This window comes from Scyliorhinus torazame, chromosome 20, assembly GCF_047496885.1.
Source record: "Scyliorhinus torazame isolate Kashiwa2021f chromosome 20, sScyTor2.1, whole genome shotgun sequence".
Classification (NCBI taxonomy): domain Eukaryota; kingdom Metazoa; phylum Chordata; class Chondrichthyes; order Carcharhiniformes; family Scyliorhinidae; genus Scyliorhinus; species Scyliorhinus torazame.
The window spans coordinates 16433691-16457265 of record NC_092726.1 but is presented as its reverse complement, the minus strand read 5'-3'; the positions used below and the strand labels follow the sequence as shown (position 1 = coordinate 16457265).

The 23575-nt window shown below is 45.0% G+C and overlaps 2 protein-coding genes across 2 annotated transcripts in view; both read left to right on the top strand.

The window, feature by feature from the left end:
• The window catches only part of LOC140396913 (histone-lysine N-methyltransferase NSD3-like), a 579137-nt gene that overhangs the window by 281576 nt on the left and 273986 nt on the right, over positions 1-23575 (top strand).
• LOC140397074 (fibroblast growth factor receptor 1-like) overlaps positions 8121-23575 on the top strand; it is a 215582-nt gene continuing 200127 nt past the window's right edge. Inside the window, exon 1 of the mRNA XM_072486106.1 lies at positions 8121-8282. The gene's annotated coding sequence lies outside the window, so the exon portion shown is untranslated. The remainder of the gene's footprint in view (positions 8283-23575) is intronic.

Sequence of the window (23575 nt, the reverse complement as noted above, 5' to 3'; positions counted from 1 at the left end):
AAGTGAGTATTATTGGGCCGCTAATATTTCAATGGTGAGTAAGTGGATGGGAGAGGAGGAGGGAGCGGCGTGGAAGAGATTAGAGAGGGCGTCCTGTAGGGGGACTAGCCCACAGGCTATGGTGACAGCCCCATTGCCGTTCTCACCGAGGAACTACACCACAAGCCCGGTGGTGGTGGCTACACTGAAGATTTGGGGACAGTGGAGACGGCATAGGGGAAAGACTGGAGCCTTGGGGGGGTCCCCGATAAGAAACAACCATAGGTTTGCCCCGGGGGGAATGGATGGGGGATATGGAATGTGGCAAAGAGCAGGAATAACGCAACTGAGAGATCTGTTTGTGGATGGGAAGTTCGCGAGTCTGGGAGCGCTGACCGAGAAATATGGGTTGCCCCAAGGGAATGCATTCAGGTATATGCAACTGAGGGCTTTTGCGAGGCAACAGGTGAGGGAATTCCTGCAGCTCCCGACACAAGAGGTGCAGGACAGAGTGATCTCAAAGACATGGGTGGGGGATGGTAAGGTGTCAGATATATATAGGGAAATGAGGGACGAAGGGGAGACTATGGTAGATTAACTAAAAGGGAAATGGGAAGAAGAGCTGGGGGAGGAGATCGAGGAGGGGCTGTGGGCAGATGCCCTAAGCAGGGTAAACTCGTTGTCCTCGTGTGCCAGGCTAAGCCTGATTCAGTTTAAGGTATTACACAGGGCGCATATGACTGGAGCACGGCTCAGTAAATTTTTTGGGGTGGAGGATAGGTGTGCGAGGTGCTCGAGAAGCCCAGCGAATCATACCCATATGTTTTGGTCATGCCCGGCACTACAGGGGTTTTGAATGGGGGTGACAAAGGTGCTTTCAAAAGTAGTGGGGGTCCGGGTCGAACCAAGCTGGGGGTTGGCTATATTTGGGGTTGCACAAGAGCCGGGAGTGCAGGAGGCGAGAGAGGCCGATGTTTTGGCCTTTGCGTCCCTAGTAGCCCGGCGCAGGATATTGTTAATGTGGAAAGAAGCCAAGCCCCCGGCGGTGGAGACCTGGATAAATGACATGGCAGGGTTTATAAAGCTAGAGCGGATTAAGTTTGTTCTAAGGGGGTCGGCTCAAGGGTTCACCAGGCGGTGGCAACCGTTCGTCGAATACCTCGCAGAAAGATAGATGGAATGGAAAAAAGAAGGCAGCAGCAGCAGCCCAGGATCGGGTGGGAGGGGGGGGGGGAGGAGGAACCAGAAGGACTCTCAGGGTTGTTAATATATACTGTATAATATGTATAGGTCGTTGCGACAGATAATTATATATTGGACTGTTAAATTATATTTTTGGAGAGTGTTACTTGTGATAAGTTGCCAATTAGGGTTAGTTTTCATTTTTCTTATTTATTATTTATTCATTTTTTGTTTATAAAATAGGTAATTGTTATTTGAGTTGTTATAATATTGTGTAAAGGATGCACAATGTACTGTGTTGGTTGACCAAAAATTTTCAATCAAATATTTATAAAAAAAAACAAAGTATTTAAAGTTGCCTGAGATAGAGTTTGACTCATTGGAAATGGCAAAAATTCAGTTGCAAATTAAACAAATGGAGCATGAGAAAGAATTAAAGCGGCTGGAATACGAGAGAGAGAGAGTGGAAAAAGAAATAGAAAGAGAGAGAGAGGAAAAAGAAAAGGAGCGAGAAGAAAGAAGAAAAGAAAGAATAGCCCTAGCAGAACAAAAAAAAAAGAAAGGGAGATGCAGATCAGGGAAAAAGATAAAGAGAGGGAGTTTGAACTTCAGAAAATGGCCATGAAACATGACAATCAGTTAAAATTGGCAGACGTAAAGGGAAACGTACAGTTGGATGTTAGTGATGAGGATAGTAAGAAAGAGCATCATAGTCGCAGGCTTGGTGGGAATCCATTTAAATATGTCCAAGCATTGCCAAGATTTGACGAGAAGGAAGTGGAAGCCTTTTTCATTTCATTTGAGAAGGTAGCTAAATAAATAAAATGGCCACAGGACATGTGGGTGTTACTGATTCAAACAAAGCTGGTAGGTAGAGCTAGTGAAGTGTTTGCATCACTACCGGAGGAGGTATCTGGAACGTAGGAGGAGGTGAAGAAATCCATCTTAAGTGTATATGAGCTAGTGCCTGAAGCTTACAGACAAAGGTTTAGAAATTTAAGGAAAGAACTTGGTCAAACATACATGGAGTTTGAAAGGCTCAAACAGAATAATTTTGACAGGTGGATAAGGGCTTTGAAAATAGACCAAACGTATGAAGCTCTCAGAGAAATTATACTTTTGGAGGAGTTTAAAAATGCAATTCCTGATGTAGTGAGAACTCATGTGGAAGAACAGAGGGTTAAAACTGTGAGATTAGCAGCGGAAATGGCAGATGATTATGAATTAGTTCATAAATCAAAGATTGGTTTCGACATCAGTTTCAGCCGGTGAGGGATAGAAACTGGGGACATGAGAAATACTCAAGTGGTAAAGGTAAAGGTGATCTGGTGGGAGACAATAAAGACAGTGTACCTCAGATTAAAAAATAAATCCATGAGGGTGGAAAAGAAATGAAGTTTCAGATGTTTTCACTGTAATAAACTAGGCCATGTAAAGTCACAGTGTTGGTGGTTGAAGAAAAGCACTGGGAAGGCTGATGTGGTAAAACAGGATAAGACAGTGGGGTTTGTTAGAGTGGTAAAGGAAAGCCCAAGGGAAGCGAAGGAGGTGCAAGCGATTGTACAGCCTGTTCAAGAAGTAATTGTTAGGGAGGTGCCAGATGTCTTTAAATAATTTACTTGTGTGGGTAAAGTGTATCAGGAGGAGCAGGTAAAGAAGTCACAATTTTAAGAGATACAGGGGCTAGTCAATCTTTAATGATAAGAGATGAGGAATTATGTAGTTTGGGAAGAATGTTGCCAGAAAAGGTGGTGATATGTGGAATTCAGGGTGAGAGGAGTAGCGTTCCATTATATAAGGTAAGGTTGGAAAGTCCAGTGAAGAGTGGTGAAGTGGTAGTAGGAGTAATAGATAAACTATCTTGTCCAGGAATACAGTTTACCTTGGGTAATGATATAGCTGGATCGCAGGTGGGAGTGATGCCTACTGTGGTTGATAAGCCAGTGGGAAATCAGTCAACTGAAGTGTTAAAGAACGAATATCCTGGGATTTTTCCGGATTGTGTGGTAACAAGGTCGCAAAGTCACAGGTTAAGACAAGAGGAGAAATCAAAGAGTGAAGATGAAGTTAAAGAGCAATTATCAGAAACGATTTTTGATCAGATGGTTGAAAAAGAACAAGAACAGGTGAAGGATGAGGCGGATATTTTTAGTTCAGGAAAATTGGCGGAGTTACAACAGAAAGATGTAGAAATAAAACGGATATATCAGAAAGCATATACGGAAGAGGAATCAGAGTATACTAGAATGTTATTAACGTAAAAATGATGTCTTGATGAGAAAATGGAGACCTGTACATATGCAGGTGGATGAAAAGTGGGCAGAGGTTCATCAAGTAGTATTGCCGGTAGGGTATAGAAAGGAGGTGTTGTGAGTTGCACATGAGGTACCAGTGTGAGGTCATTTGGGAATAAGAAAAACTCAAGCTAAAATCCAGAAACATTTTTATTGGCCTGGACTACATAAAGATGTAGTTAAATTTTGTCAATCATGTCACACATGTCAAGTGATAGGGAAACCTCAAGCAGTGATAAAAACCAGTGCCCTTAATACCCATTCCAGCATTTGAGGAACCTTTTACAAGGGTCCTAATCGATTGTGTAGGACCACTTCCTAAAACAAAAAGTGGGAATCAATATCTTTTGACTGTAATGGATATGTCTACTAGGTTTCCAGAGGCCATTCCAGTATGTAATATTACAGCTAAAAGGATTGTGGAGGAGTTACTTAAATTCTTTACTCGATATGGACTACCCACAGAAATTCAATCGGATCAAGGAACAAATTTTACTTCAAAGTTATTAAAAGGAGTTATGGATAGCTTAGGAATAAAACAATTTAAATGAACTGCGTACCATCCAGAATCACAGGGAGCGTTAGAAAGGTGGCATCAGACATTAAAGACAATGTTGAGGGCGTATTGTCAAGATTATCCAGAGGATTGGGATAAAGGAATTCCATTCGTATTGTTTGCAATTAGGGATGCACCTAATGAGTCTACCAAATTTACTCCTTTTGAACTAATTTTTGGTCATGAGGTAAGAGGACCACTTAAATTGATTAAGGAAAAATTGATGGGTGAGATATCAGAAATTACACTATTGGATTACGTGTCAAATTTTAGGGAACGATTAAATAGAGCAGGTGAATTGGCTAGACAACATTTGAAAGTTGCACAAAATGTGATGAAACGGGTAGCGGACATGAAATCCAAAGTTCGTAGTTTTGCCAGTGGGGATAAAGTTTTAGTGTTGTTACCAGTGGTAGGGGATCCTTTAAAAGCTAGGTTTTGTGGACCATATCAGATTGAAAGGAAATTAAGTGAGGTGAATTCTGTGGTACAAACACCAGATAGAAGGAAGACTCATCGAGTGTGTCATGTGAATATGCTTAAAAGGTACTTTGAAAGGGAAGGAGAGGAAAAGGAGGTTTTAATGAGTCTTACTCAAAGTGACAAACCAAATCCAGATGACTGTGAATTTGACAGACCTCAAATTAAATTGGAAAATGAGGATGTTCTTAAAAATTGGATGAATTGTTAAGTTACCTTCCAGAGGAAAAACAAACTGACCTGAAAGAGTTATTGATATCACAGGGGCAAGACTGTAGAGATAAATTGGGAAGTACTAAAATGGCTATACATGATGTAGATGTGGGAAATGCTGTTCCTATCAAACAACATCCATATAGACTTAATCCTTTAAAATTGGCACAGGTTAATAGAGAGATTGAGAGTATGCTGAAGAATGCATAATTGAAGTGGGTTGCAGCCAATGGAGCTCACCCATAGTGATGGTACCTAAACCAGACGGTACCCAATGGTTGTGTGTGGACTGTAGAAAGGTGAATGCAGTTACAAGAATGGACTCGTATCCTGTCCCACCATTGAAGGATTGCCTTGAGAAAGTGGGACAATCTGCTTTTATTTCCAACTTCCAGACATGGAAAGAACCTTTAAACCATCGTATGGAGTTCTTTGATCGACTTCAGGTGGCGGGTTTGGTGATTAACCTAGCCGAAAGTGAATTTGGAGAAGTCCGAATCACTTTCCTTGCGGAGTTTTCGATACCTTCAAGACAAAGGGAAATAATGCAATTTCTTCGCATGAATGAATTTGATCGAACTGTTGTGCAAAGGTTTTGTGGTGTGATTATTCCACTGATGGACTTGCTAAAGAAACGTTAAAAAATTCAATGGACGCCGGACTTTCAACAGGCATTTGACTGTCTGAAAGCTGTGATCACCAATGTTCCTGTATTGGAGAATTGTAAGGGGCTCTGTGGTCAGATTGAACTCAAGTATCTGATTCTGAAGAGAAATGCCGAGGAGTAGAGGAATGGATGGATCGTGCAGAGACTTTGTTCAAAGAGACTGTCAATCGAGAAGGATTTCGGTTGAAGTTTTGCAGTTTGGTTTTGCAGCTTGAAAAATGCCTGGCCGGTTTTGCTGAGAGCAGTTTGAAAAGTGCCTGGCTGGTTTTGCTGAGAGCAGTTTAAAAGTGCCGGGCTGTTTTGCTGGAGCTGAAGGCAACCAAGCTAATATATCTCTGCCATTCTACAGAAAATATATATATCCTTTAACCTGATGTGATACTGTTTAAAGGTGTTCAGTCTCATGGAAGTTTGAAGGAACATTTTAAGGAATTATTTACTGTTGCAATATTTTCTGAGTTATCTTTGAAGTAAGGGGTTTTAAGAGATCCAATGTTTATTTAAGATGTTAAGTTGAGTTCATGGAATAAACAGTGTTTTGTGTTTAAAAACCCACGTGTCCATAATTGTAATCCCACACCTAAGGAAAAAGCCACATGCTCGGAAAAGCAACAAATCTATTAAAGGGAGAGGTTGTTTAAACTCCATGATACATTTTGGGGTTCTGAAACGCCTCACCCATAACACTCTGTTTTGGTCACCTCTCATTAATTTGTTTCACTTTACAGTCACACAGTTTTTACGACTGGTATTCCTGATATATGTCTTCAATTTGGATTTAACGTTGCTGCGTGTAATTTTGCATTGTTGCGACATTGAATTGCGTTGTTTTGTGACAATGTGCTTTGGGTCCTGTTACCTGACCTGCTCCGTTGTCATGGGGAATGGGACTGGAGGTGACCGCTTCTGCTCTTTTTTTCAAAAATCTCAAGCAAAATCTTCAAGGAAGAATATTCAAAACAAAATGGTTTTTGTTTAAAAGTTGAAGCCTGATCTGCTTATTTCAGTGCAGAAAAGGTCCATCTCTTGTCTTGGTCGGCTGATTTTAATTTTGGAGCCTTCGGTGGATCTGCTCTGAACCTTTACATTGGGTGAAGTAGAAGGCTATTTTAATGTCTGTGAGCGAGAGGCATTGCACACAGGGACACAGGTAAAAATGGGCTTGTTTGGGCAAATAAGGCAGGGTGCTCAGCTTACCCTTTAGGAGCTTAACTCTGCAATCTTCTGATTCATTTTGGAGCAAGCCTGGCCGATGTTCCCCTCTGCAGGAAGTGGGACAGAGAGGCCCTTGTTAAAGCCAGTGAGACAGCCCAGCATCGAGGTGCTGACCACAAAGCCACCTCCACTGGGACACTCTAGGGATGTCCCTGAAGCATCCTGAAGAGGTCAAACATGTCCAAAGCCTCATGGTGGCCAACCAGAAACGCAAGAAGGTTCATTCAGAAAGGCACCAAACACAGAGAGAATTTGTCAGGAACATGCAGAAGTCAAAGCAGTGGGCAGAGTGCGAATACTCCAAACAACTCATCCAACTGACCAACACTGCAACACCTGACCCACATGAGGTTGAGTCTGCAGATCGCGCACTGGGCATATTAACGATCCCAAAACCCATTGATCCAGAGTGGAAACATGTCATTCTTGAACCCAAGGGGCTGCCAAAGAAGAAAGAGAGACCGGTGAGTGTTACCACATTTGAACCTATGTGGTATTTCTTTCATATTTAGTGATTTATTTTATTTTACAAATTGTTTCAGCTTGGAATACACAGTACTGTGCAGTGGGGACCTCAACTTGTACTTTGGCTTACGGGCAGCACGGTAGCACTGTGGCTTCACGCCAGGGTCCCAGGTTTGATTCCCCACTGGGTCACTGTCTGTGCGGAGTCTGTACGTTCTCCCCGTGTCTGCGTGGGTTTCCTCCGGGTGCTCCGGTTTCCTCCCACAGTCCAAAGATGTGCAGGTTAGGTGGATTGGCCATGATAAATGGCCCTGAGTGTCCAAAAATGTGAGGAGGGGTTATTGGGTTACGGTGATAGGGTGGATGTGAGGGCTTAAGTGGGTCGGTGCAGACTCGATGGGCCGATTGGGCCTCCTTCAGCACTGTATGTTCTATGTTCCTATGTTATCAGTCTGAGAAATGTCCTTGAGAACCTAACTCTGGTTTGACATGCGGATGGGAACGACGATGCACTTAACGTCGTTTCAATGAGAGTGAAGTTTTCAGGAAGGCAACCACAGCTTTAAATCAGGATTTAGTGTTTTTATCCTTCCGTTAACATCACTGGAAAACAGATTGTGTCCTGAGGCCAAGTCTTTGTGGGATCGTGTCATGCACAATTCGGAAACTTCCCCAAATGACAACATTGACTCAGTTTCAGAAAGTACTTAATTGGCTGCAAAAGCGTTTTGGGTCGCCCTGTGCTGCTGAAGGGCCCTCTGGAAATGTACCTTTTTAATATATGTTTCTATGCAGCAGTTATTTTCACAGGGCGAGTGGCAATTTTGACCTCCGCTCCGGACGATGCCAGTGCTTTGCATCTATTTTAAATACGTGCTTCGTGTGGCCCTGAACTGCACCATCTGACTTTGCTGCAACACACAAAGGTATCTGCCGCACTTGAACACCAGTTGCGCCGCGCCGCAAGATTGCCCGCAGGGAAAAACCATGCATTGAAAAGAAATCTCGGAAATCTTCAGAGGTAAAATAATCTTTCCAAGAAGGAATTTGGCTGGCGTCTGGGATCTGGCGATCACGTGCCGTCCCCTTCCCTTACCCCCCCCTCCCCCCCCCCCCCCACACACACACACCCACACACAGGAAAAGGTAGTGATGGACAAAAGGTAACGGGGGAGAAGACTTGAGGAAGAATCTGAAAACACATTTGAAGAATACTGGAGCGGATAACTGGGTGAGTGTGCTTGATTGAATGGATGGCCTCTCTTTGTTCCTCTACCCCCCCCCCCCCCCCCCCCCCCAATGTTTAACACTGAAAGGGAGGTTACGGCAGGAGGGAAGAAAAGTTTGAAGAAAGTTTCCCAACTTTCCCGCTGCTGGCCCGAACTCGCTGCGCTTTTGTTTGAAAAGTTGTGCTCGACTTGCCATGTTCTTTGTCCAGGGCGATGGAAACGGGACGTCGTGCTGCTGCTGCTGCTGCGAGTCCCGCTCAGGTGCTTCTTTCCCATCTGCACCCTGCCTCCCCTCCTCCTCCTCCCGGTTGTTCCTGCTCACAGGCAGGGTTCATGTGGACAAAAGCTGGGATCATCCAAGGCCAAAACTGCCGCTTCAAATGGGAGGAAATCCAGCAGCAACTCCCCTTTTAAAGTCCTGTATCTGTGGTTGATGTTTCCTGCTAATATTCCCGGTGATGAGAGCAGGGTGGACATGAGAGCGCGCCATCCATGGAATGAAAATCAATTGTATTTTTTTTGCTCCCTCACAAGAGTGCGAGTTTCAAGGCTTCCTCCCCCCCCCCCCCCTTATCCCGGATCATTCCCCAATCCTGAAATCTTTCGGCACTTTAAGGAGTTCCTCATGCTGTAAAGGTGTTATTGTTGACCCAATTGGGGGAGGGTGGGGGTCCAGATCGGGTTTACAGTAAACTTTTCTTCTAATTTCAAAATGGTGTTTGCTTCTATTTTAATTTTTGTTTCGAGGCTCCCGAAATCTTTTGTTTCCCGTCAGAGATCAGACACTCCAGGGCGGCGAGTGGGGCCCAGCGATATATACAAGGGCCGATTCTGTCAGTCCCGCCAAGCGTTGCAAGTTAGTCAAAAATGGGGGCGACTACCCGCCCTGGGCATCAGGGACATGCCATGTAGTAGAGGGGGTGGCAACAGCTGGGGGCATCAGAGACGGCGGGGTGGGGGTGGGGTTTGATATTGGGGTGGGGGACTCGGGGGATGGTGAGGGGAGTCTAGATCAGGGTAGGGGCCGGATTGCGGATGGTGGGGGTGGGGGGGGGGGAGAGGAAGATAGTCAGTCTGATCTTGGGGCAGGAGGCCTTGGCTGGTGTTGGTGAAATCTGATCTTTGGGTTGGGGAGCCCGAGGGTGGGGTTGGGGGGGGCGGAGAAGGGGCGGGAGTCCGATCTTTGGATTGAGGAGGTTTTGGGGGAGTCTGATCTTGGGGCAGGGGACCACGGGATGGGGGTGGGCATCTGATCTTTGGGGTGGGGTGCCTTGAGGGGGTGGGGGGGGGGGAAAGGGAGGGAATCTGATCTTTGGATTGTTGCGGGGGTATCTGATCTTTGGGCTGGGGAGGTTTCGGGAATGGGAAGTCTGATCTTGGGGCGGGGGGTAGGAGTCTGATATTCGGGCAGGAGGATCTCACGGAGGGGGGTGGGGGAGTCTGATCTTTGGTTGGGGGGCATCAGGGGGCGGGGGAAGGAATTTAATCTTTGGGCCGAGTGTCTCGGGGAGGGAAGGAGGGAGGTCTGATCTTGGGGCAGAGTGCACAGATAACTCCGTACAACCTGCGATCCATGGTTATTATTAAAACATTTCGAGTACCCAATTGTTTCCCAATTAAGGGACAGTTTAGCGTGGCCAACCCACCTACCCTGTACATCTTTGGGTTATGGGGGTGAGACCCACGCAGACACGGGGAGAATGTACAAACTCCACATGGACAGTGACCGGAGGCCAGGATTGATCCCAGTTCTAACCACTGTGCTGCCCTGCTGCCACCTTGGTTATTTTTAATCACACCTGAACAGTGTGATGTCCCTTGTATGCATCACTCTGCTTAAAACTGAAACCTGGATTAGTTTGTTTTTGGTGAAGTTTAACCTAATTTCTGGGCAGCATTGCAACCAAAATCTGCAAAGCAGGAATGCGATGTTGGCACTTTCCCACCTGCTATAGGTGTGTGGATGGCACTTGTTTGTGTTTTGTCTGTCTGGCCTTTTTGTTTCTCCTCTTTTGAAGGTATTGGTGAGGTTGAAGCCCATGAGTCCTGGCAGTTTTCTGAACGGGTGACGATGAGGTGAAGGAGGATATTGAGAGTACAGACTAATCCTGTCCTTATTCCATGTCCCCCAGTGGGGATCAGATTTCCCTATTTTCTGCCTTGGGTTATGCTCAGGTTTTGGGTTCAGGTTCCACTCCAGAGTGCTGGGTGCAATCCCTGCCCTGCGTTAAGTTCACTGATCACCGCCAGTGTGGCCATACTTGTTCCTCTAAGGCAAAGGGAGGAAAGTTAGCCTGTATTCCCACTCCGAAGCACTAGCCAGGAACACCTCAAGTCCAAGTGCAGAGATTGGTGGAGGCCACAACTGGAGCCAGCACAGAATGGATGGACTGAATGGCCTCCTTCAAGACTGATTCTATGAGTGCATTTAGATCAGATGATGTCAATGAGCTAGTTCCATGTATTTGTGGGATAATTTGTGCTATCAGTTGAAGATTGAACAGGACTCTGTGTCCCAATACTGCAAATTCCAAACTACGTTAGTAAGCTCCGATATTTGTAAAGCGGGGGCACTGAATTAAACAATGAATGGGTTGGGGTGGGGGGAGTGGTTTTGTGTCAACTGTATTTCTGGTGGTGTGTTTCATCCCCCCGTCCCACGCCACCCTCCCCATCCCCAGGTTTCTAGAACTGTGTTTAGAGTACCCAATTCATTTTTTCCAATTAAGGGGCAATTTAGCGTGGCCAATCCACCTAGCCTGCACATCTTTTCTGTTGTGGGGGCGAAACCCACGCAGACACAGGGAGAATGTGCAAACTCCACACGGATAGTGACCCAGAGCCGTGATCGAACCTGGGACCTCGGCACCGTGAGGCTACAGGGCTAACCCACTGCGCCACCCTGCTGCCCTACTACTTGTTTCTTAGCATTACATATGTAACAATGTTTTGGGGGCTAGTGGGTATCACGTTATCGGTTTGTGGTTTATTTTCATTGCTCCAGTGTGGTTCATTTTTATATTAAAGATAAATACATTTCTCTTGTTGGATACTGAGCAATCCAGACTGGGTAGGCTCCATGAACACTGTGTGGGAACTTGTCCATCTTGGCACAGCAGGGAGGCCTGTTCAATGAGTCTGGCTGTTTCTGGATTCGGGAAAGAGGGGGGAAAAAAATCAATCATTGGTCCGTCTTCTGATTGTTCCCACCAATTGGATCTGTATGTCTGGACATTGGGTGGAGATGAGGATCAGGCGAGGTTTCACATCCCCCGAGCGTATGAGAACACCCTGTAATACTCCCTCTTCGCGGGTGAGCTATAAATTAGCAACGATTGATTTGGATGCTGCCAGGGTATGGGTTAGCACTTCCTTAGGAATGGTAAAGTTGGCAGCACGGTGGCGCAGTGGGTTAGCCCTGCAGCCTCATGGCGCCGAGGTCCCAGGTTCGATCCCAGCTCTGGGTCACTGTCCGTGTGGAGTTTCCACATTCTCCCCGTGTCTGTGTGAGTTTCGCCCCCACAACCCAAAGATGTGCAGGGTGGTGGATTGGCCACGCTAAATTGCCCCTTAATTGGAAAAAATGAATTGGATACTCTAAATTTATTTTTTAAAAAAGGAGTGGTAAAGTTACCAAACTCTGATTAGGTTTGACCATATGTCGTATAATGAGCTTGATAAGAGGTGTTCATACCTCCTCTGAGCATCCGCAAGATGGGGTCAGGGAATCATTTCAACTAAACTCATCAAAGAGGAAAACCGTGGAAATGGCTGGAATACCAGTTCTTCACCCATTCATGGTTTCTCTCCAAAGATTTCAAAGCTGTGTTAAATTAGGTGGGATGTAAAATCAGATCTGTCAGCTTTGACAGTTGGGTTCGCTTATTATTGCCCCCATCGTCTATCTAATTCCATCTAAATGCTCTGTCTAGCCCGAGCATCGACCAGCAGCAACAACTCAAATGTCAGCTTGCGGCAGTGAACTGTTGCCTGGGCTCCAGTTGTCTCAAACTGACTGAGTTACTGAAAGCCGAGCTTCTGGTTCTGTGCTGTACCAGGGGATGTGTTCATTTATCTTGAAGCTGGTCCTAGCACCAAAAGAAGAGATAAAGTAAGTTGAGGAAATTAATCAGCAGTTGGGTGCCGATACCACAAAAAGTAATTTCCAGGCTAGTTAGTCTATCTGGAAGAATGTGTTTCTCCAGTAATGTGAAATTCGATGTCAGTATGGTCAGAAAGTGGGAGGGCAAAGAGGACGGACAAGTGAAACAGAATGATCCAGAGCTGGTTGCAAAAGCTCTTACCCAAGACTTGAGCATGTTTTGTGTATAATTATATAAAGCCGTTGACTATTTAGACTCCAGATATATAATACTGGGTATTTATGCTGAAATCTTACTTTAAAATAGATTAAGACGAGCACTCTGAAGTAAATGATGTGTCCTCTGGCAAAAAGTTTGTACCACACACACAGAAGACAAGCTCTCTTTCAGCCCGCGTTTCTTTGCTCCATGTTTCTCTCCTCATCTGGGCTAAAGTAACCACCACTTTCTGCCATTCATGGTTACTCAACAGGGCAAATGCCCCAACTACCTGAGGCTTCTTGCCTGTTGCCCATCTCCTCCAGCCCCTCTCGGCACTCCATACCTCTTCACACCAGATTGAGAGGAATGGGGGGTGACTTCCTGAATCTGTCCCCATAACATTGGAAGAGTAACCCGGGTGAGTAGGACCCTCTTCCTGATGTTCCCCCCCCCCCCCTCTCCCCCCAAGGAAATTGTGACTTAAAAACTTGTGGAACATTGCAGAACTCAGACAGTACTCCAGTATCCGAGGGGAAACCGAATGCAGTGTGGGCCGATTCCTCTCCCCTCCATATCCACCAAGGTTAGACACAGGGTCTTGATGGAGGGCTCGGGGTGAGGTGCAGCGGTGGCGGTATCAATGCTGCTGAATGGAACCTTTTTTATATTTGGTTTACTCAGCCTGATCAAACATTGCCTAGCTCAGATGTGTTATGTCTTGCATGCAGTGAAATGCTCCCTCTATTCTGCCCCAGTAATCTGCCTCTGGTTCGGAGAGCATTCCCTTGCCCAGGTTTGTGTTTCCAGTGGCAGCTATTGCTGTGGTCCCTCTGCTAGTTTTAGGGCAGCCTTGCGTTGGGACCTTATTTTGGAGAGGGACACAAAGTGGGTGTCCCCATTCAGCAGATATGAAGTATGTAGGTTGCATTGAAATTTACTCTCTGAGGTGAGTGCCAAGTTTGATCACCGACTGCCTCAGTCGCTCTCTACATCCTGTCACCGTACCCTGTGTTATGTCATTATATTATTCCAAACTGATTTAACAACTAAATTGCCATGCAGAATGCTGCAGTACTTAGTACTACACTACATTCTGTGTACTGACAGATATGGCGAGATCTGGATACTCAGTGCGGAAGCAGAGAGATCTGGGGATGTACAGATCATTGAACTGATCAGGGCAGGTTGAGAAAGTATATAATAAGGCATAAAGGATCCTGGGCTTTATAGGTAAAGGCGTGGAGTACAAAAGCAAGGAGGTGATATGAAACTGTGGATCTAGATACCACACTACAAGAAGATGGGAAGGCTTTAGAAAAAGTGAGGAAGAGATTGATGAAAATGGTTCCAATTAAGAGGATCGTTTAAAGTAACTGGGACTGTGCTCCTTGGAGAAGAGAAGACTGAGAGAAAATTTTAAAAAGCCAAATCAGGAGGGATCTGGACAAAGTAGATGGAGAAGCAGTGTTCGCATTGGCAGAAGGATCATCGAATCCCGATCGTGCAGAAGACGGCCACTCAGCCCATCTAGTCTGCAGTGACTTTCTGAGAGCACTCCACCCAAGCTCACTTCCTCGCCCTAGCCCAATAACCCTTACCCTAACCTACACATCTGTTTTTGGCCACGAAGGGGCAATATAGCATGGCTACTCCACCTGACCTGCACATCTTTGGATTGTGAAATGCAGGCCAGTGGGAAGAGCGGAGCTGCTCTTGCAGAGAACGTGCATGGATACCAAATGGCCTCCAACTGGACCCATAGCGCAGCTGCTCCCTATCTGAGCTGCAGTATTTGTGTCTGAAAGTGTGATTATTTGAGCTGGGGACCATGAGGCACAACACCGTGCACAGATTGGCTTACTATGTATTTCCAGCATTTTCTTACTTTTTAATTTCAAGAACTGATTTTCAATTTATCTGCTCAGAGTACAAGCATTGGTTTACTGCTTGATCATCCCCACCTTTCTCTGACACAGTGTCACCCTTTCGCCTGTCGTCCAGTTAGAGACAATACCGTTCCTTTCATAAATTTCACCGTTCATACCAGGCCAGTTTTCTGGGAGGCAACAGGTCTGCAGAATTCATGACTGCCCACACTCCCCATCTCCATTTCACCACAGCTAAAGAAGATATTACCCGATGTCCCTGTTCACTCGGAGTTGTGATGTGTTTTATGATTTAGGTTTCTGAAACCCTTTGGGCTCGTATTTCCACTTTGAGCGGATTCTCTTTGGCCTTAACTTGATTGCGGCTGACTTGAGCAATACTGTGCAGCCAGTGACAGCATTTCTTTGTTTGTGTCATCACTCGCCCCGGTCTCTGTTCTACTTCACATCTGTGTAATCCAAACCAGCATCTGATGTTCGGGTTCAATGAAAATGTGCAAAAACTTGCTTGAACCTTCCGTGAACTTTGTTAACGAGGAAGAGTTTGAAACTGAATTGTGAAACCAGGTGCAACATCTGGGAGAATCTAAAACAATGGCGGCCCACTTTCAGACTCTCCCATTGAAGGTGAACAGGAATCTCATCTCCGAGGGTGCTTTGCCTTTGGGAACACCCTTCCCTAAAAAGCAGTGGAGGCTGGGCCATTTAATATCTTCAAGGTGGAGCTGGGCCGATTTTTCATCTCCAAGGGAGTCTAGGGTTATGGGGTGGGGGAGGGGATGGCAGGAATTATTGAATGGATATGAACACTGCCAAATGGCCTACTCCTCCTGTTCCTCATGTTTTTATTAATTCAAATCCATTTGGCAAATTCAGAATGGGTACATCTTCAGTGGTGACTTTTTTTAAAATTGAGAGTACTCAATTATTTTTTCCAATTGAGGGGCAATTTAGCGTGGCCAATCCACCTAACCTGCACATCTTTGGGTTGTGGGGTGAAACCCACACAGACACGGGGAGAATGTGCAAACTCCACATAGACAGTGACCCGGGGCCGGGATAGAATCCGGGTCCTCAGTGCCATAGGCAGCAGTGCTAACCACTGCCACCCAATTTAGTGGTAACTTTTAAAAGAAAATTGGAGACATACATGGAAAAAGGGAAACAAAATGCAGGGCTGGGTGGATGGGGGACGGGGGACGGCAATTAAGCAGGGAGGGGCAGTAATTCACACCTTTTGAAGACTGACGCAGTCAGAGTGGACAGAATGGCCTCCGCCTGTACTGTTATGTGTGATCCTATCTTTCACGTTCTGAAGGCTGTTCGTAATGAACAGCCAGTTACATGTTTTCCCTGGGGTGACCAAATTATCCAGACCTGGATCTCTGGTTCGATATCAGTTCTGTGGCGAGTTAGGAGATTTTGATCCCTGTTTTAGGGGGAAAAAAACAATCAGCCAATGAGGAGTTGGGCAGGAAGAGATTGAGTGATGTAAGTGGAACACTCGTCTCGGTGTGGTCAACATTTCCAAGGGAAAGTGCAATGATTGAAAGACACTGAAGTGAAGGTAAGATTTCCGTTGTTGAATATCACCAGGCAGTACACGTGGTCTTCTCACATAGAAAACTCACACAAAGACCAGCTTGCATTGCTGTTTTTGACTGCTTACAATATCGCTCAACAACTGGTGCAAAGTTATCAAGGCCACTGATGTCGACTTCTCACGGAAAGGTGACGATACTCCTTCGAACAACAGTACGGGAGTCCAGTAGAACAAAACCACAATCACCATGGGCTTTGGAATGCTCAACGGCCCACCTTGCTCAGTTAGGAGCACGTTCAAAAATGGAAAATGCTTCAGAAACTACCTCCGATTGCGAGTTTGAAAGACTCTGTTGACTGTGACTATCTGCTGAAATATGTTGGTCCCGTCAACCCAATGACCAATGGGCATACGGCCACAGCATGAGTGCCAGTTTCTGGCAGTGCCGTGTTTGCAATAGGATCTGTTCTGCCTATACTTAGTGGAGTTCAGGAGAATGGGTGATAATCTAATGACAATATACAAGATTCTGAAGGGCCTTGACAGGTCATATCCCCCCCCCAGCTGAAGGATCTACTAGAACAGAGGGGCACAATGGTTTAGTTAGGACTGACATGAGGAAAAAGGATTGTAAACCCCCCCCCCAGAGGGTTGTGAATGCCCCATTGTCAATTATATTCAAGACTGAGATGGCCTTTTAGTCCTTCACGGAATCAAGAAGCATGGGGAGCAAGCGGGAAAGTGCAGTTGAGACAGTCATGATGGTATTGCATGGTGGAGCAGCTTCGAGGGCCTTTTTCTGATGGCTGCCAAGGGAGATGGGCAAGTATCAGTCAGCCAGAGCAGAAGATACTTTCCTTCACACCGGACTTTAAAAAAATTAAATTTAGAGTACTCAATTATTTTTTTCCCAATTAAGGGGCAATTTAGCGTGGCCAATCCACCTACCCTGCACATCTTTGGGTTGTGGGGATGAAACACACGCAGACATGGGGCGAATGTGCAAACTCCACACGGGCAGTGACCCAGGGCCGGGATTCGAACCGAGGTCTTCAGCGTGTGGCAGCAGTGCTAGCCACTGTGCCGCCCTGCACTCACCTGACTTGAGAGTGCTTGATCCGAACCTTGGCTGCCTGAAGTGGAAAGAACAAAGGGTTGCATTGAGATCGCCTCTTGCCCAATCTCATCCCAAAACATTTTACAATGAATGAAGTACTTTTCAAATGTAGTCACCCATAATTTTCGCACAGCAAGGTCCCGCAAACAGCATTGTGATAATACCCAGATAATCTATCTCTGTTTTAAGTTGTTAGTCGAGGGATAAATATTTGCCAAAACACCAGGAGAACTACCCTATTCTCCAGATAATGCCATGAATTCTTCTGTATCCACCTGAGGGGTTTTGGCCTCATCCGGTAGACAAGACCTCTGACAACAATGTTGAGTGTTAGCGTGGATTAGTTCAGAATTTCGGGATTTGAATTCTCAAACCTCTGACTCAAGAGGTTGAAGCTCAGTCAAAACCTCCCTGGCACTCACATCCAGATCTTCAGCACTTCATTCACAAATAGACATTTGTCAAGTCTTTTTCCACCACAAAAGATATGTTATGGGAAAGATAAGTTCCTCTCTTATCAACTCTCTCAAACTGAAGCCTGTGGGACACTCTTGAGGAAAGAAAGTAATGGCTTCTGATTTGGATCAAGGGATTGGAAAAGTTTCTTGTTCTCTTTTATTCCCAAAATCTTTTAGTGACAGGTTCCGTAGCACTATCGCCAGTGAGCGTCACTAGTATTTATATGAACCCCTTCATTGTCTGGATGAGCGCAGTTGAATATTGCGTGCCTGTGTCTCTTACCTGCCAGCCCGCACACGTTAACTTTAAGTGCTTCAACATTCTTTGCAAAATCCTGCCTTTGAAGTGTAATAAGCTGTTTGCAAATCTTCAGGAAAACGTTAGCGTCTAGTCAAGTGGAATTTGTAGGCAATTGCAGATGGTGTGCTTAATATGGCATCTTCGCCCCCAGACTGTGGTGTCTTGATATCTGTTTTTGGTTTCCTCCCTGCCTCCAGGATTATTCTAAGTAACGCACATGAATGTATTAATGTTCTCAGATCTGAGCGCCACTTTCCCCAACACTTTGTAGCCTTGCCAGGATAAGCAGAAGTCCGACAGCTGTGGGAGCATGCGGCCCCACACAGTGCCTGTGAAAATTGGTCTTCCTCATGTGTGGGAGGATCAGCTGCAATGATAATTCTGGGGGAAAGAGGGCAAAGCTGGAATTGCTTGCACTTTCCCGTTGTAAAGTATAGATCCCAATCTCAGTTCGGAGGGAATTGAACACGCAGTTTGATAAAGAACCATCAATACCAGGAGATTAATTGTGGCAGAAGCAAATCTCGGCGAGGTAAAACATTGTTTGGCAACAAATAGTTCTGATCTGGAACGTGTGGCCTGAGAAAGCTAGGAGTTGCAGATTCCGCAGTAAGTTTCAAAGAAAAATTGGATAAATTTTGCAGGGCTCTTGAGAGGGAAGAGCAGGGGAGTGGAATTAATTGGAATTCCCCAAAAAGCCAGCTCACGCATGATAGGCTGAATAGCCTCTCCTGTGTTGTGCCATCCCATGTTTTCAATGTTAAAATTGGCCACTGGGATAGATATGTAGTGGTGGGGGCAGGGGGCCTCCTACGAAAACCAGTCATCTCCTCTTCCTCCTGACAGCTAACAACCCAAGCCCAATTCCTTGGTGGAGTTGCAGACGAGGACAGGGTTGGGTTTAGTATTGGTGAACCAACATGTTGATATTGCTGGTGAGGATTATGTTGAAGCAATGTGTTGTGCCGTTGTGGTGGAATGGAACATGTACTTTTCAAGGGAAATTAACCCAGCGCTAGACTTGCAGGTATAAACGAACTACCTTGGTTTCTGAATTTTATTCATGGGCACTTATTTTTCCACAGAGAAAGTTACTTTGTAAGCATGATCAAGAGAGGCATTTACCATTGGGACATGTTCTTTACTGCCCTCAATAGGAATGGAAAGAATTGCATCGGGCAGCAGGGTGGCGCAGTGGTTAGTACTGTTGCCTCACACCGCCGAGGTCCCGGGTTCGATCCCGGCTCTCAGTCACTGTCCATGTGGAGTTTGCACATTCTCCCCGTGTTTGCATGGGTTTCGCCCCCACAACCCAAAGATGTGCAGGGTAGGTGGATTGGCCACGCTAAATTGCCCCTTGATTGGAAATAATAAATTGGGCGCTCTAAATTTATAAAAACAAATTGCATCAACGTGCATATGCCATGGGCTCAACAATACAATTTGCCGACTAGCCCATTTTGCTATCTTGCCTTTATGCCTCCACTATCAGCGCCTTCTTTAGTCCTTAACATGCCATTAACACTTACTTTGGCTTGTGCCTGAAACATACTTGTGCAATCTCTCACAGAGATCACTGACCTTCTATTTTGCTCCACCCCCCCTCTTAAACAGTGCAACATCCACCATTTTTCTCCCCTTCTTTAACTCTGAAGAAGAGTCATATGGACTTGAAACATTAACCCTGTTTCTCCCAGGGCGGCATATGGCGCAGTGGTTAGCGGCACAGACGACCTGGGTTCGAATCCCGGCCCTGGGTCACTATCCATGTGGAATTTGCACATTCTCCCCATGCCTGCATGGGTTTCACCCCCACAACCCAAAGATGTGCAGCTTAGGTGGATTGGCCACGCTAAATTGCCCCTTAAAAGGAAAAAAATAAGTAATTGAGTACTCTAAATTATTTTTTTTAAAACTCTGTTTCTCTCTCCATAGATGCTGCCAGATCTGCTGGGTTTTCGAAGCATTTTCTGTTCTTATTTCAGATTATCAGCATCTGCAGTATTTTGCTTTTGTATTGTTCCAATTTGTGGGACCGGTTGAGAACACTGGAGACTTGGGGAATGATTAGTATATGTTCTGTGATCAAGGGAGTGCGGTGGTCACCAAAAGAGATAAGAGCCTGACTAGTTTGGACCCTGCTTGGGATTACTGCTCTGGTGGCTACTTGACTGTAGAATTACAGAACCGTTTCATGATTTTCAAATTACACTGTTTCAAATAGCCAGGCCCCAATTTTTGATTGTTGAATTTCACATGGCAATGGTGGTGCCACAATGTTTTTTCTACTTCATTGGCTGTATTCACACCGTGACCTGATTCAGTCTCCAAATCCTCAAACTCTATTAAATTTGTTTGGAACGTTATCCCTGTTTCAGGGACCTTGACATAAATAACACTTGATCTCAGGTTTTGCAGACACTTGATAACACAGAGATCAGAGAGTGGTGCTAGCTGTGATTTCTTTAAAAAAAATAAATTTAGAGTACCCAATTCTATTTTTCCAATTAAGGGGCAATTTAGCTTGGCCAATCCACCTAACATGCACATCTTTGGGTTGTGGGGGTGAAACCCACGCAGACACTGGGAGAATGTTCAAACTCCACACAGACAGTGACCCGGGGCATGGATCGAACCCGGGTCCTAAGTGCCGTAGGCAGCAGTGCTAACCACTGACCCTCCGTGCCGCCCCTATTGTGATTTCTATTGGATACGCAATACTGAACACCCAGTGTACAAAGCAAAGCTATGAAAAGCCGGAACACTTGAGTAAGCCTTGAAAATCAGGTTCAAACTGCATTAAGACTGCATTTTAACTGCAACAGATAGTCCCTGCGAAGTTGGGAGCCATTTTGACATTGTGTAATGGGGTGACAACAATGGAAATAAAAACGTGGAAACTTCAGTCATGTGGATAGGTTGGAAGATCATAGAATCCTAGAATCCATGCAGTGTAGAAGAAGGCCATTCAGCCCATTGAGTCTGCACACCAACCCTCCGGAAGAGCACCTTACCCAGGCTCTCAATTTCTAGTTCTGGGAAGATTAAAGTTGTAAAAGTAAAGTAATTAAAATGCTGTGCTTTGGAGAAAAATCTCAAGAAATGGCAGTTCAAAGGTGACCCATGCTTGTTCAATCGAAGAGACAAAGCTGTAAAACAGCATTACTGAGCTAAAGAACTGGGGGCGTCATTCTCCGCCGGTGGGAGTCTCCGTTTTGCCGGCGCCCGGGGGTTTCTCGACGGCGTGGGGCTGCCCCACAATGGGAAACCCCATTGACCGGCCGGTGTAACGGAGCATCCCGCCGGCGGGTCGGGGCAGAAATGTGGCGGGGCGGGATGGAGAATTTTGCACACAATGTCTGCAATCCTTGCAGTAATAGCTGTCCAGAGTAATGGTTTTGTTTTGGGATTTCGAACTAAATTAGCTTAAAAACATTCAGTGAACCCTTAAAGGTTGTAAAACTTATTTACTTCATCATACCAAAAAATAAATTGTAAATGAGGACTAATTAATGCAAAGGTCGGTTTGAGGACATCCCAGAGCAGGCTGCATCATCATGAAGATTAGTGGAGCTGAGGAAGGTTTTCTAATTTTAATTCATCAGGGTGTTGCTGAGAGAGTTAGTTGCACATTAGACCTCCTGTGGTTTGCAGCTCACTGAGAGAAGATAGCCAAAGTAAAGGACAGTTAGATAGACATGCACTGTAAGCAGAGTAAAAGCTTAACTTCTTCATTTACGTGGAGTTTGCACATTCTCCCCGTGTTTGCATGAGTTTCGCCCCCACAACGTAAAATGTGCAGGGTAGGTGAATTGAATATGCTAAATTGCCCCTTAATTGGAAAAAAAAATGAATTGGATACTCTAAATTTTTTAAAAAAGAAAAAAAAAAGTCTTCATTTACTGTGTGGAATGCAGGTGAGGGCAAACTCCACACAAACAGTGACCAGGGCCGGGATCAAACCTAGGTCCTCGGTGCCGTGAGGCAGCAGTACTAACCACTGTGCCACCATGCTGCCCTAAGCATATTGTTAAATTGATAGTGCCTGATTTATTTAAATTTTTTACTTTGTTTTACAACACACAACTTTGGTTAAAATAAAGTATTAGGATTTCTCTTTAAATATTAATGGTCCCTAACTGGATTGTAGCAAAATAAGATGGGTAATTCGCTATTTCCCAGTTTACAGCATTACTTCTGATGCCATGAGACCATCACAATCATTGAAACAGCACATTGGCAGGGAGCGAACGAGTCACTGGAGCCAGGTTATCCATGGGTGTTAGAGGACTGAAATTAGCTTTGCTCTCCAATCTTCTCTGTAAGAGAAGCAGTGACAAATTTGGTATCACTTTAATGTCAATTTAACTAAATTCTATCACAAATTTGTGATGATGATTTTGTAATTTTTTGCCTGAAATATGAATCGGTAATTTTTGCAAAATCAGCAGTTATGTACAAGGGGGGGATAAAAAAAAACATTTTCCTTCTGTTGTATTAATGCTGGTCTGTATGTGATGATCATCAGTCTTATTTTTGGTTGTGTTATTTGGACGCCATGTGTGTGATGTGTAAAAATTCAGGATAATTCTATTGCTGTGCAAAGAAGTGTCCACATTCAAGTGGGATTTGGCTATGGCAGATTTGAGATAAGTTATCGGGTCTTCACACCTACTCCTCGTCTTGAGATCGGCAAAGATTGTTTTATTCCTGGAATGTATTGCTTTGCATTCTCCGGGTAAATCCTGAGTGCCTTCTCATCCCAGATGTTGCACTTGTTTTTGTACCACTTACAGGCGTGTTCTTTGTGTTAAAGAAGAATTGCATTCATACAGTGCCCTTCATGCCCTCAACACATGGTAGGATGCCTCATAACCACAGAGTTACTTTTGAATAGCAGTTACTGTTGCTTTGGAGACAACTTCTCAATGGCAAAGTGATGGTTTACCCAAGGATCAATTTTTGCTGATGTTGACTGAGGGATAAATCTTGAATGAGATTCCAAACCCCCTGCTCTTCCTTGAACCTTTTAGATCATCCTCAAAGACAAGCAGGCCACGAGACGGAACTAGAGTGACAGTCGAGATCAGAAGCCTCAGTCTCTGGAGCAGAGCTTGAGCCTACAATTTTCTGACTTGGGAGGCAAGACTGTCATTACTGAGCTGAGCTAAAATGTAAAGAACGTTTAGAAGCTCCTTTGTTGGAGGAGACAAGAACTAAAGTAGTAGTTGTGGATAGAACCCAACGGGTTGCTGCTTTAGGTTACAGAATTATTGTTAATTACAGCCTGAGCGCTCATAACTCAGTTGCACAAATAGAGACTTCCTGAGTTGATTGCTGGTATGTATGGGCTATGCATGTTTGCACATGCTGGGAAATGTAGGCATGTCCTTTCCATAAAAGTATTGTAGCCCACAGCCACAGACTGGAGTGCAGCAAGACAATTGCACTCAATCTTCATATAAAACTCCATAAATCTTGGAAAATAAAGCACTTTTGTCAGGCTGCTTTGGAGTTGGCTTTCTCTTTCAGCCTTTTGGATGTTACAGCATGTTCTTCAAGATGTAAGAGAGTGCACAAAGAAGCATTAGCCCACCAGGGAGACAAATGGGTGGTAAATCATTAGCTGTTCATACATTAAACCTTTACCAGGCACCATCCTGTTGTTCCATGTTGTTTAAAAAAC